General features: G+C 44.9%; 1 long non-coding RNA gene across 1 annotated transcript in view; it reads right to left on the bottom strand.

The window, feature by feature from the left end:
• The window catches only part of LOC117879293, a 68,783-nt gene extending 68,158 nt beyond the window's left edge, over positions 1–625 (bottom strand). Inside the window, exon 1 of the long non-coding RNA XR_004646223.1 lies at positions 467–625. This is a non-coding gene — a long non-coding RNA (uncharacterized LOC117879293). The remainder of the gene's footprint in view (positions 1–466) is intronic.
• Positions 626–13,972: the final 13,347 nt, after the last annotated feature.

The raw sequence follows: 13,972 nt of genomic DNA, 5'->3' as shown, positions 1-13,972 counted from the left end.
TTACAGTAATATGCAGTAAGAAGCATCTCTATGGAAAATAAAACAATGCACTTTTTCCAAGGACCTGCAGGAATCAATACATTTTGCTGAAGCCAGCAAATTTGTTTCATGTATTTGATTCTCTGGTTACAGTTGAAAGACATGGGTAAATGCCACCTTCTCGGTAAAAAAGAAAGACAGTGTTTCTCTAAGACACATTGATTGTATGTTTAGCGGTTGTTAAATGCTTCAGAAAGAATTGTGTGTGTTTAATTAAAGGGCATCCACTTGCTACAAAATATATTTTTTAAATGAACTTTAAGACAGGATTTAATGAAGACCTTTTAACCATCAGATTTTATTAGGTGAATAATACTTTCATTCACCCATCTAATATTTCATTCATATCCTTTGTTTTCTGCATGCTAAAATCAGTTCTCTTTGTCCAGCAGCCATGCAGGTCCTATGACAATAAAAATGATATTACCTGGAAATGAGGAAATCTGCCACTTTCTTTGTGGAAATCCAGTATTTTCAGTTTTAGCTCTCCACCTCCAAAATAGAAAACAGTGTTCTGAAGATCACTACTAAAAATATGCTGAAAGACAATGTATTGCAATACAAGCCAGCAGCAGAAGGTGCAACATATGCTGCAACAACTGCAGAATGCCAGTGATCTGAACTGTACAGTGGACTCTCTTCAAAACACAAGATTTGCAATAATCACTGTCCTGCACTAGCACCTTTCCTAAGTACAGAATGGCACCCCTGGTAACTGTATGTATATGGGATGGTGAATATTGAAATGCTTATGACACCACTGTGTAAAGGTTATATGAAACATATGCCTTGAATGATTAATAGCTACTTATTCCTACTGACCCAGGTAAAATTAAAAAAAAAAAAAAAAGCTATTCACCTCTGTTTATCCCGAAATAGGATTCACCTAAGAAGTAAAGACAATAAGAAAATGGTTCACATGAGACACTTTTAGGAACTACAGATCTCACAAGGTTGGGAGTTCCTCTCCCCAAGAATAGAAACTATGGAAACTAAAATGGCTAATTTTTTTTTGGGGGGGGGGGGGGGGGGGGGGGGGGTATAGCTCAGTGCTTTGAGCATTGGCCTGCTAAACCCAGGATTGTGAGTTCAATCCTTGAGGGGGCCACTTGTGGATCTGGGGCAAAATCAGTACTTGGTCCTGCTACTGAAGGCAGGGGGCTGGACTCAATGACCTTTCAAGGTCCCTTCCAGTTCTAGGAGATAGGATATCTCTATTTATTTATTTAAATGAGTGTACTGTTAATCACCTAGGCAAGAATCTCATAATTTTCATATGGATTAAACCTCTTTCTCCCTCCCAACCTCGCTAAAAAGAACCCCAAGTTCCCAAGCAAGGGTCACAGACTGCTTTCTTATGCAAAGTGTTTTCACCCTCAAAGTATAAACTGTATATTATGTTCCTGTAAATCAAATATACACTGAATAATCTTTCACCCTAACTTAGAATCTACACATTTGTTGGCCTTGGCAGTAAGATCTACATACTTCTATATGTGAAAAAAAAACTCTTGTTCTATTGTAAGTCCTAAATAAGGTGAAATGCTTATGTACACAAAGAATATGTCCTCCACATTTAGAAGATTCTAAGGATTTTGTTGGTTTTCATTGTAAATAATTGTTGCACTCTAGAAGTAACAGGAATTATCTGATACAAGGAAGAAGAAATGTTAAAAGATATAAACCAGAGTATAACTTTGGGATATCAAGAGAAATGGTTTAAAATGGGGGATCCCCCTTGATAGTAGGGGCAAATAATGAAATACAGTCTTTTGAAACAAATCAAGCTTAAAAAGCCTCTGATAATACCATAAAAGAATTGAAGAAATTTGTTATACACCAATATCATTTATTGGATACCAGTGGAAGCATCAGTGAAACTGAAAGAGCTAAAACCTAAGCACACACTTGGCACGTGTCCAATGGAAATAATAGCGTGGCCCCCTCCTACAAGCCCTGAAACTAGGGTATATACCCTAGAAGTCACCATGTGTGCAATAGAGTTGATCGACTGAACCCAACAAGAAGCTGAAGAATCCTAAGTGCAACTGATGCCTGGACCAGCTATGTGGAAAGGACTTTCCCTCATCCAAGGGTTAAGATAAGAAAAAGAAGAGAGATTTAATTTCAAAGCTTGTATTTCCCCTTCTAGTCTTTAATATAAATAACAATAGGCTATCTTGCTGAGCCTATGCTCTTTAGGGAGACCTCAAGTTACGTATTTTAGAACCTTTTTAACTCCAATAAAATTGGTCTAAGAGATTGAAAAGAATTGTTTTAACCAATTGCTTTTAATATTCTAAACTTGTCCCTTTTGGATCAATCCAAACTGTACTAACCACGCTCTTCAAAGTGCCTGGAAGACAAGTACATCCTTGGAAATATGATCGGTATTAAAGAATGGAGAAGTGATGATCATAAGTAAATGTAACAAGTCCTGGTAATTTGCATTGTACCTTGATATAACGGCTGAGTCTCAACTCTAATCTGTGATAAGACTGGTGTGTGTGTGTGTGTGTGTGTGTGTGTGTGTGTGTGTGTGTGTGAGAGAGACAGACAGACATTGACAGTGTCACACTGTAGACACATTGTGAGTGTCTACATTTGAGTGATGAACTGGTGTTTATATATTAATGTGGTTCTGAGTGAATTAATAAATTGTTGGGGGGTTAAGAACAAGCAAATGTTCTGATTTGAGAAATACTGTTCAAGTCAAAAGATGCCCTGAGGAGAATCTAGTATTAAAACTAGTAAGCAAATGCTCCATACACACAATAAAAAGGGGTTATCCTATTGGATTCTCTTATGTATTGGCTAACCTAGTTAGTTTTTAAAGCTGAAATCTAACAAACTGACACTATGGCAAATTGATAAATTGACCCCCTTTCATATTTACAGCTGTATGTGAGATAAACCTATTGTGACAAAGTTCCTCCTCTATCTTGGTGGGTCCTGCACTTATTGGCAGATTTTCTTGCCACAGAGATTCATCATGTGGGTTGGGGAATAGCCCAGAGACCTTCCCCTCTGGAAGAAGCCACAGTCCAAGTCAATTGGGAGGTTTGGGGGGAACCTAGGCCCACCCTCTAATCCAGGTTCTAGCCCAGGGCCCTGTGGACTGTATCTGCCTATAGGGCCTCCTGTAACAGTTGCATAACAGCTACAACTCCCTGGGCTACTTCCCCATAGCCTCCTCCAAACACCTTCTTTAGTCTCACCACAGGACCTTCCTCCTGGTGTCTGATAACACTTGTGCTCCTCAGTCCTCCAGCAGCACACCCTCTCAGCTCCTTGCACCTCTTACTCCCAACTCCTCACATTCACACCACAAACTGAAGTGAGCTCCTTTTAAAACCCAGGTGCCTTGATTAGCCTGCCTTAATTGATTCTAGCAGCTTCTTCTTAATTGGCTCCAGGTGTCCTAATTAGCCTGCCTGCCTTAACAGGTTCTAGCAGGTTCCTGATTACTCTAGTGCAGCCCCTTCTCTGGTTACTCAGGGAACAGAAAACTACTCATCCAGTGACCAGTATATTTGACCTATACCAGACTCCTGTACCCCCCTGATTTGGGTCTGTCACACTATAGATAATGTGTAAGAGATGGGAAAGAGAATGTGATGGTGTAGTATGATTTGTTTTAAAAAATATTTATATAAACAATAATGTCAATGTGCTAGATGGTGGCTTTGCCACCTGGCCAACATAAGGAGCACCACCATGGAGCTACTCTGCCCTAGGAGCACCACAGGAAAAGAATCATGTCTCAGCAAGGCTCCCCCTATTTGCTCCAGGGGATAGTATTTTGCTGCTGGTCCTGATCACCAGCAAATTATTACCCTATCTGCACTTGATCTGCTCTGGTGGCCATCAGTTTGGGAGGAGCCAGAACCAGGGCTTTGTGGGGAGTCGCTATCATCCAGTATCTGCTTCCCCCCGTGTGCCTAAGATCGGGGTATCCCAAGCAGGAGCAAAGCAGGTGTGTGACACTGCACCCCATATTCATCATAGTGGTATCATTATAATATAATGAATTATGATGCATCTTGTGCAAAATGTGTCACGTGAGATGTCTATGAAAAAGTTATGATTTGCTGAATATGCTTATCCTATTTCTGTGCATGTATCATTTTTGTATCTGGTTATCATGTTGACTATGTATCTAGGGTGACCAGACGTCCCGATATTTGCATGTTTGTCCCGCGTCCCGACCAATGTCCGGTCGGGACACTGGACAAACAAGCAATTTTGCCCTCCCGGAAGGGCTCTTGCCCCCCGCCCCACTCCGACTCCGCCCCCTCAATCCCCCATTGGCTCCCTTCCCAAATCACCGCCCTGGCCCCGCCTCTTCCCAATGCATGTGGCACTCCTCCTCCCTTCCAGGCTTGCTGCTGTAATGGCAGGGCAAGCCTGGAGGGAGGGGGTGGTGGCCGGCTTCCAGTTCCTGGAGCTGGTGAGTAGGGGCACTGGGCGGGCAAGGGGGGCTGGCCAGGGGGCTGCTCCCCCAGGAGGTAGAGGGTGGGCTCCGGACCCCAGCAGCGGCGGGGAAGAGTGGCTCGGGGCCGCAAGAGTGGCCACGTAAAGTTTATCAGCTTGGACGGGACCCCGGCCAGCTCCCTGCCCCGCGCCAGCATGTTGCACCGGCCGCCACAGGCCAGGTAAGGAGCCGAGTCGCCCTCTCCCCCTTCATCCTGGCTCCTCAGCTGAGCCCCCCCGTCACCCTTCTGGGGGAGCAGCCCCCTTGCCAGCCCCTTGCCCGCCCGGTGCCCGTACTCACAAGCCGCCGGAACTGGAAGCCGGCCACCACCCTCTCCCTCCAGGCTTGCGCCGGCATTCCAGCAGCAAGCCTGGGAGGGAGGATGAATGCCGCTCAGCTGAGGAGCCGGGGGGACTCGGTTCCTTACCTGGCCTGCGGCGGCCGGTGGGACATGCTGGCGTGGGGTGGGGATACTACCCCCCTACAGGGCAGGGCGAGGAGCCAGCCGGGGTCCCCCCCAGCCGATAAACTTTATGTGCCCACTCGCGTGGCCCTGAGCCGCTTTCCGCTGCCAGGGTCCGGAGCCCTGCGCCTCTCGCTCCAGCGGCTCCTTCCCCATGGGGTGGCGGGACGTGCTGCATGTGCCCTTGGGGGAGGAGGGGGAGGGGCAGCAGCCACGGCGCGGCCGGCACCTGCAAAAGCAGCTTTTTTTTTTTTTAACTTTGCTCCGCCCCCCCCACGCGTCCCGATATCCCCCCTTCTCCCCTCTGCGTCCCGATATTTCCCATCAGTGATCTAGTCACCCTACTATGTATCTGTATTGCAAAATGGTTACACCTGGGTGACACCCACTAGGCAAGATGCTTCCAATCTAGACAGCTGGTTGTGAAGGGCCTATTCAAGGCAATGGGCCATTAAGGAAACAAAAGGCCTTAGGAGAAGCTTCCCCCACCTAGTAAGCCTTCCCGAGAATGCTCCAGACAGCCAGGGCCGGCTCCAGGCACCAGCTTAACAAGCAGGTGCTTGGGGTGGCCAAGGGAGAGGGGCGGCAACTGCGGCAATTTGGGGGCAGCAAGTCCCTCACTCCCTCTAGGAGCGAAGGTCCTGCCGCCGAACTGCCGCCGCCGATTGCGGCTTTTTTTTTTTTCCCCAATTGCCGCCGCCGATCGCAATCGCGGCTTTTTTTTTTTTTTTTTTTTTTTGCTTGGGGCAGCAGAAATGCTGGAGCCGGTCCTGCAGACAGCCTATAGATAATGGCTGCTATGACTCAGCAAGGCAGGAAAGGGCATGTGACCAGACCACATGACCCTGAACTCCATTTTGGTACCTGCATTTTCCCATTAACTGGTCTGGGAATTTAGCTTGGAACAAAGGGTGACCACCGTATGAAAACACTATATAAGGTGGGGAGTGACATCATCTCTTGACCTCACTCCCCAAACAAGAGAATGAACTTCTGAGAGAGCCGCATTTCTCTAGGACAATGCAGATCACTAAGGCCAGGACAAAGTGTGTGAGAGCTGGGGGAAAAGCATTCTCAGCGGAGGAGATCTGGCTATGGAATAAATTGCCAGAAGAAGGTAGGTGAATCCAGAGACTGACTGCTTTTAGGCAACACTGCAAAACCTTCACTCCTAGAGTGGTATAAAATGCACTTAGTGTAAATGAGAATCAGGCCTAATATATTTATATAGCATCTTTCATTCAAAAACATCCCAAAGCCCTTTACATCCCAAAATACCGTCACCTCTGAAATGGAAAGTGGCAGCTATTTTGTACTAGTAATACTACAGGGTTTTTTCAGGAAGGAAACCTGACTAGTTGAAACTTCATGGACAATTTTAGAAGGGCTGAACAAATATAGGTGGGTAGAATATAATTATCTACATTGGGATACATCCAGGGCATTGTTACAGTCTCCTTGCCCCGATAACTCAGTGGTATGAACATCCAGGGCTAGCCAATATATGGGCCAAGCCTCTGAGATATTATGCCTTGAAGGCACTCAGTATCATGCAGGATCAGCCTTATGATGCAGACTAAAACTTTGAGACACCCACAACAGCACCCCGTGCTACAGTTTCTTGAGACCAAAGGTTTAGCTATGTGCCAGGATCTATGACTCAACTATGTTACTATCTGCACAGCTGGGGATGAACCAGAAAATACAGGTTGTTTCTTGGCTAATGTGCCTCTAGGGCTAGGAGATGCTCTGAGTGGATACACCCTTCCAGTGGATGCATTTGCAACACACTGGCTATTCTTCACAAAAAAGAATTGGGATTCTTAGAGATCCTAGCCTGAGGAGTTTGCAGACATGCAGAAGTCTGTGTGAGTAACTCACAGTGACTGACTCTGACCCTTTTATCTCACTGTGACAGGGGTGGTCCATCCCCTTTAAGGGCAGTGTGGACTAAGGGTCAGCCAACCCCTGTTCCATGGCATGGCCCTTTAAGGTTTCGAGGGTTTGGATATACATGAATTGTAGGAAGGGGCAGAGGCAGATACTGGGAGAGAGGAAGTGGTCCCAGGGGAATAATTAGTGCTTGCGGGGGGAAAACCCATGATACTGTCTGTTTAAGGGTCTAGAACCAGGATCTTTTTAGTGCCGAGTGGATGCAGTACTCCTCTCTCTCCCAGACAGCTGGGACAAATCCTGAAGTGGAAGACAGCATATATGCTGCCTCCTCCCTTATAAAAGAGACACACCAGCAACAGGAGGAAGCTGGGGTCTGGCTAAACTGGTAGGTGAAAGGACTGAGTTAAAAGGGGCAAGCTGGGGTACAGCTGGCCTGAATTATAGCCCAGCTCCAGAGTGTAGGCTCCAGATGTCAGGAATTGAGTCTTTTGAACTATAACACAGCTCCAGGAGGAAGCTTGTGCACTCCTGATCTAAGGAGAATGAGATTGTTTGTATTATAGTGGTGGCGGGAGGCTGGGGACTGCTGAACTTGGGAGAGGATAGCTGTCAGCCTAATGAGGAGCATTTTTTGTACTCCATATAAAGAGTTAATAAATGGGACCCCACCAAGAGTATCTTGCTCTCAGTATGTGGGTCTGAGTAAACGACTGTAAGCATCCAGTGGGAGCTCAGGACTGTGAATCTGCAGGGCCACGAAGGGGTATGCTCAAGGATGGTGGCCTGTCCCACTCACATTCCTAACTCTACAAAGCTATTCGCTATGCTCTCTCGAGGGCAAGATTGTCCAAACCCCTGACTGCCTGTCCTAGCAGACTTTACATTTCTCAGCTGGCATTTACAGCTTTATGAGGGAGTCTGTAGATACCTTTTCCATGGGCTTCAGGAAAGTTACATCATAAGCCAGTCTCCTCCTTCCATCCAAGAACTCTACAAAGAATTTTCATCTCAAGCCCTAGACAGGGACCTGTCATTAAGGGAGTTCTTGCCTTTCTGTCTGCAGGTTACAAACGCAGTGCTACACAACAGTTAGAGGCTGAGATAATGTCAGACTTCTTGAGAGCACTATCTTCTTGATCAGATGTCTGTGGAGGTGGTACCTGAAACCCCTTCCCAACATTGGAGCCAAACCTCCCCTGCCAAAGCCTATGCCCAGCCTTTCATCTCTTGATCTGAGATCAGAAACCAAATTAGATGTAAAATTTAATTTCTCAATCTAGATATAATTAAAAAGAAAAAACTCATAAAAGCATTTCATATTGCATCAGACTTCCGTTCTTACAAACTGTAGCATCTTTGATGGCCGTGAGTTGTCAGGACCTTGGTTTTACGTCTCGTGTGAACGACGGCACATCTAGAAGCAGAGCGCTCAGGAGCTGAATGTTTTACTTTTCTTTCTGCCTTTCACTCCTCAGTTAGCACTATTTCCTTTTGCCTTTTTAACTCCCTTTTTGTGTGTCCGCATTCCTCGGTGCTTGGCCCATATCTAGTCCTTCCAATCTCCCCTCTCTTCTATTTCCAATTTAATTTTTCTTTGTTTCAATTCTTTCAAGTTGCCCTGCCTTCGGCACAAATTTTTTAAAGGTTTCCTTATATTTTGACTTTGTGCTGTCTTTTTCCTTGTCTTAAGCCTTTAGGCTTCCATTATTGTGTTTTATAAACTCTCCCATCCTGTCCATCTCCTATTCTAACAAGTGCTGTAGCCCATACAGTGTATTACATCAATGCATAGCACATTGCACAGCTAGCAAGATGTTAATACACATAGAATAAATAATGTCATGAAAAAGTCACAGTGCCTGCAGGCTCTAATTTTCACAGCTTGCTAGCAAAGTTCTTTTAAATACTTTTAATATTTTAATTTTAAAGATTACTTCTAACTAAAAGCAAAATAAAACAAAAACCACCATACCAAACTGACTTAAAGAAAATTAAAACCAAAATTCTGGAGCTAAAACTTGCAGGACCAATAACTTCCAAGCTGAAATATATACCTTGGTATGTATATATTGTCTTGTCTGGTATATAACCCCCTGAAAGCAGTTTATAATGGATGGCTGCAATAGCACCACTATTATATATTCACAAACATGCAGAGTAATATATTTAATACAGTGTGAAGAGTCTAGGCCTAATTCTCCTTTCAGACAAAGTAATTTCATGCCACTCCAACTCAGTTGATATACATCAGGGGTCGGCAACGTTCGGCACGCGGCTCGCCAGGGTAAGCACCCTGGCGGGCCGGGCCAGTTTTATTTACCTGCTGACGCAGCAGGATTCGGCTGATCGCAGCCCCCACTGACTGCGGTTCGCTGTCGCGGGCCAATGGTGGTGGTGAGAAGCTGCGGCCAACACATCGCTCGCCCGCGCTGCTTCTCGCCACCCCCATTGACCCGGGACGGCAAACCGCGGCCAGTGGGGGCTGCGATCGGCCGAACCTGCCGCGTCAGCAGGTAAATAAAACTGGCCCAGCCCGCCAGGGTGCTTACCCTGGCGAGCCGCGTGCCGAACATTGCCGATCCCTGATATACATGAACTGAGGGATAGCTCAGTGGGGGGGAGGGATAGCTCAGTGGTTTGAGCATTGGCCTGCTAAACCCAGGGTTGTGAGTTCAATCCTTGAGGGGGCCACTTGGGGATCTGGGGAAAAATCAGTACTTGGTCCTGCTAGTGAAGGCAGGGGGCTGGACTTGATGACCTTTCAAGGTCCCTTCCAGTTCTAGGAGATGGGATATCTCCATCTTATTATTTGTTCGACGATAAACTCTGGATTTAGCCCAGTAGATGCAGGAGAATCAGGCCCTATGGACCAGATCCTCAGATGCACCCATGCTCCACTGGGAGCACCTAAGGAGAGAGTATAGCTGGTTTTTCCCCAACTCTCCTCCTGCTCCCTATCCTGAGGGCAGCGGGGGCCCACTTTTTACCTCCACCCCAATGCAAATTAAAGCACCCTGAAGGCTTCCCTAATTTGTGATCTTCTGCTGGCCCAGGACACCTAGAGTGCAGCATGTTCTGGCCATGCCCCCTCCTACCTGTGGCAAACCAAGAACACCCTATAGTCCAGGGAGGCTAAAAGTGTGGCGTGTAGAGTCCGGTACATCAGCCATACCCCATCCAGATATTCTCCCATGCAAGAAGAGTCCCTACTTCTATCTGGTCATCTCTCTATACCTCTTGCATCATAGGAGCAGTACGAAGGGTATGGAGCTGGGGTGAGGAACTGTCCCAAAATGTTCCGATATACAGCAGGCACATTAACAATGTGAATCTGCAAAGAAAGAATGATCTCTAGCTAATGACCTAGGTGAGTGCTGTGTATATTTTCACTCTTGACCAACCGTTTTAGATGGCTCTCTTCCAGGTTTTTAACATGCTTAGTGCTGAACTCTTGCTGAGGGTTGTCTGATGGAGATAAGAATATTTAAGCCAACAGATTAGGAGGGGTGCATTCTCTTCTTCAGTTAATAGTTTGAAAAAAAAATGGCCAGTTTGCTCTCAGCAACCTGCCACAGTTGTAACCAATATTAAAACAGAAAAATCAATGGCTGAGATAACCCAGCATGTTCAATGACTTTAGAGCAGTCCTACCCCGCCTCTAGGATCACCCGTCACAATACATTCTCCAACCAACTCTGGCTTCACCACAACCTCTACAAAGGTCCAACCTCTTCTGCCTTCTCTCATTTTAGAAAGAGCCTGAGTCTTCAGTCAGGGCCAAATCCTAGTCTTTGCACACAAGCTGAACAAATGCACTATGTGCATTTCAAACAGCGGAAGATGGGCAAGTTTTGATCAAGGAGGTTGGGGCTCGGTTCAGCAGAGCTGTTCTGCAACTGCTAATACAACCAACTAGCTTCTGCAGTTGTGGCATCCCTTTCTCCTTAGCGAGAGATGTGCATGGATGATCCAGTTTTAAAAGCGGGGGTGATTTCACAGTCTTGGGCTGAGGAGCAATAATGCAGTTTTACAGCACTCCTAAAAACATCAACAAGTTCGGAAGAAACATTTAGTCTGTAGCCAATATGACCAAACTGAATATGCAGGCAGCCTATGTTTATAGTCTGAAATGCAGGGTAAAATGGCATTGGTGCAGGTTCCTTTGCTCTGGTTTGAGGTAGGTATACCATAACCCTTCTCAGCCATGTTGTGGCCACAATACCAGTTCTTTAAGTACCTCTTCTGTAAAATTTAATTAGAATCTTTGCTTTCTGCCTCACTATTTGCACTTCTTCTTGAACAAAGAATTGTTGAACTTTTAACTTTGAGCTAGCTGAAGTCTAGCATGTGCAATGAATACCAGTGTGTGCCTCCATACCAAGTCTTCTGACTAAGTTGAAAGCCTTAAGAACCTTATTCCAAAAGTATCAACTTCACATATTAAAGTTTATTTACTACAAATTAAAAAAAGAAAGAGTTCTCCTTTGGGTTGACAGCAAGCATGCAAACTTCCAGCCAGGAAGGAGAGTTTTTCAAAAAGTTATGATGTGAAAAGAGAAGGCTGTAATGAAACACCTGGATTAACTGACACAGGCATTCTCAGGCACTCACTGTAATGATGTACTGTTCTCGAGATTACTGGTAAAATAATTTAAAACAATTTGGCCACTGCTTCCCAAGGAAATATTCAAAGCCATTAGAGTACATTATAATCACTTGCCATCTTTTATATTTCAAATCAAGGGGCAGTTTCTGGAACTACATGAAAAGGTGCTCAAAACGGGCACACAAACAGTATATGGTGAAAACAGCATTAGTATGTGTCCCGTATCCTAGCCAACAGCAGCCCCACACATAGCCCATCCTTTTCACACCAACACACAGGAATAATCTATGCCTGGATGCATTCTCAGAGATGGGTGCTTAGTCCAAAGACATTCCCTTAAGAACCTCACCCAATGCCCCCAAGAATCATAGAATTGTAGGACTGGAAGGGACCTTGAGAGCTAATAATAATAATAATTAATAATAGCTCTTCTAGTCCAGTCCCCTGCTCTCGTGGCAGGACCAAGTATTAACATTTAATTAGAATTTAGAATTAGAACCAAGAATCTAGAATTAGAACATGTGCAGAGTGGCTTTTCTGTAAGCCAAACTGATCTCAATGATATCAGTGTAACTGAGAGCAGAATTTGGCCCCACGTGCTTTGGAATAGGAAGCCAGTTTCCACCATGTGCTCGCAAAAGCTTTTGGGTGGCACCTAGCTCTGGCCCTTTCACAGCACATGGAATGACTGTAAGAGTCAACTTATTTTTTAACCCTTATTGAATGCAATTATTAGTGTATGTTGCTAATTTATTACAAATTTAGTTCCGTTTAATTTTAAAAATATCTTTAGATTCTTATTATTTTCCAGCTCATGTCTGCTGGGAGGGTAGCATGTGTCATGTGTATAGGAGGATGCTTGGAACCTCCCGTTTTTGTATATTCTGCACCCAGGCTAGTCACAATTGCAGTGTCTGACCCAGGGAGCACAGGGACAGTTCCCTACCTGTGCCCTAAATCATCCCAACGAGGTTTAGGAGGCAGAACCATGGCCCCATTCAACGTGAAAGTGGTTCAGCCTGCACAATCATTCTGTGCCCCAGGGGTTTCATGGAAGAATCACGTCCCCTGAAAGATTTTACTCAATGCTGAGCCTCCAAGGGACACCATATAACCTTGAATTTTAAAAATGAGTGTGTTCCAGCGCAACAAGCTCACCAGCAGCCTGAGACACAGAGCTGTGAGAAAGGCACATATGGTATTACATCTGCATGTACAAAAGATCAGCTTGGTGCATACAAACAAGCATTATGCATGCAGTGAACTGTTCTATGGGTATGGTTATTGCAGGTGGAGTTTAGGAGAGTCTTTTGACATTTTAGGCCCAGATTATGAAAGGTATTTAGGCCCCTAACTCCCAGTGATTTACATGAGAGTTAGGTATCTAAATACCTTTGAGGCTCTGGGCTTTAGTCTATAGTGTTTTGGATCAGGACACACAATACTAAACATTCTGCAAGTAATGAGTACTTCTTTTTGAAATGGTATTTATTTAATGATTTATCAAAATGTACACATTGTAAGGTCTCTAGCTCATGTACAAAACAGCACAATCTCTAAATGAGGCATGCATGTGAGGTTTAAAGGAGACCTCAATGGTAAATAAATATACCAAAGTACCTAGACACTGTTATGGTAAAGGATCTTATCTCTGCCTTTTCTCTCTTGTACCAGTGTGCACTTTGGCCATTGATCTGTAATACTTGCAGAGATCTAAGGTTTTGAAGTTCTATATTACATGAAGCCTTTGTTTCCCATCCACCCTGTGAACGTATTTCCCATAGAATGCTGACTTGTAAAAGTTTTACCCCACCTTTTCTCCATCCCTGATAATGGGCAATAGGTTCAGTTAGGGATGGAAGATGCAGATGGAATGGGAACTGAAGGAATTTCAGGGCAAGGAAGGAACAAAACAATGAAAGCCTGGAGTAATGGAAGCCATCAGAGTTTTACAATATGGATAGAATGTCACAGAGGAAACAGAGAGCAGGATCAGTTGAGGAACTTCTGCACAGAGTGGGAGTAGCACTGGCAATGGGCTCCATTGAGAAATTGTGAGGGGAGGAAAAGAAATGGGAAGGGAACAGCAGGATCTGGTGACATAAGATACCTCATGTTCAGCTTTTTTTTTCTGTAACATCTACTCGCCAACAGGGCTGGAGAATGGGAGGCGTTGCAAATACGGTAGTTGAGTGAAGATTTGGCTCTCTCTACTGGTAGGGTTTTCATTTTGTTATCCTTATCACTAATTATTGATGGGACCACTGTACTGTATTTCTAGGAGTAGATTGTAGGCAAATAGAGGGGGTGTTGACAATGTTTTTGTGTGCAGGTAGTGTGTATTATTTGTCAAATACTGCCTTTTCCTGAAGCAGGCTTTTCCCCAAAGACAAGAAAATTACTAAGTGATGTGTGTATATGTTGGACCAGTGGGTGGTAGAGTTGTCTTCTACATATCTCACAGGCAGCAAGGTATCCCCTTGAAAAATATCTT

The sequence above is a fragment of the Trachemys scripta genome, chromosome 6 (assembly GCF_013100865.1).
Source record: "Trachemys scripta elegans isolate TJP31775 chromosome 6, CAS_Tse_1.0, whole genome shotgun sequence".
NCBI classification, from domain to species: Eukaryota; Metazoa; Chordata; order Testudines; family Emydidae; genus Trachemys; species Trachemys scripta.
The sequence above is the reverse complement of the archived record's forward strand: the minus strand, read 5'-3'. Positions and strand labels throughout refer to the sequence as shown.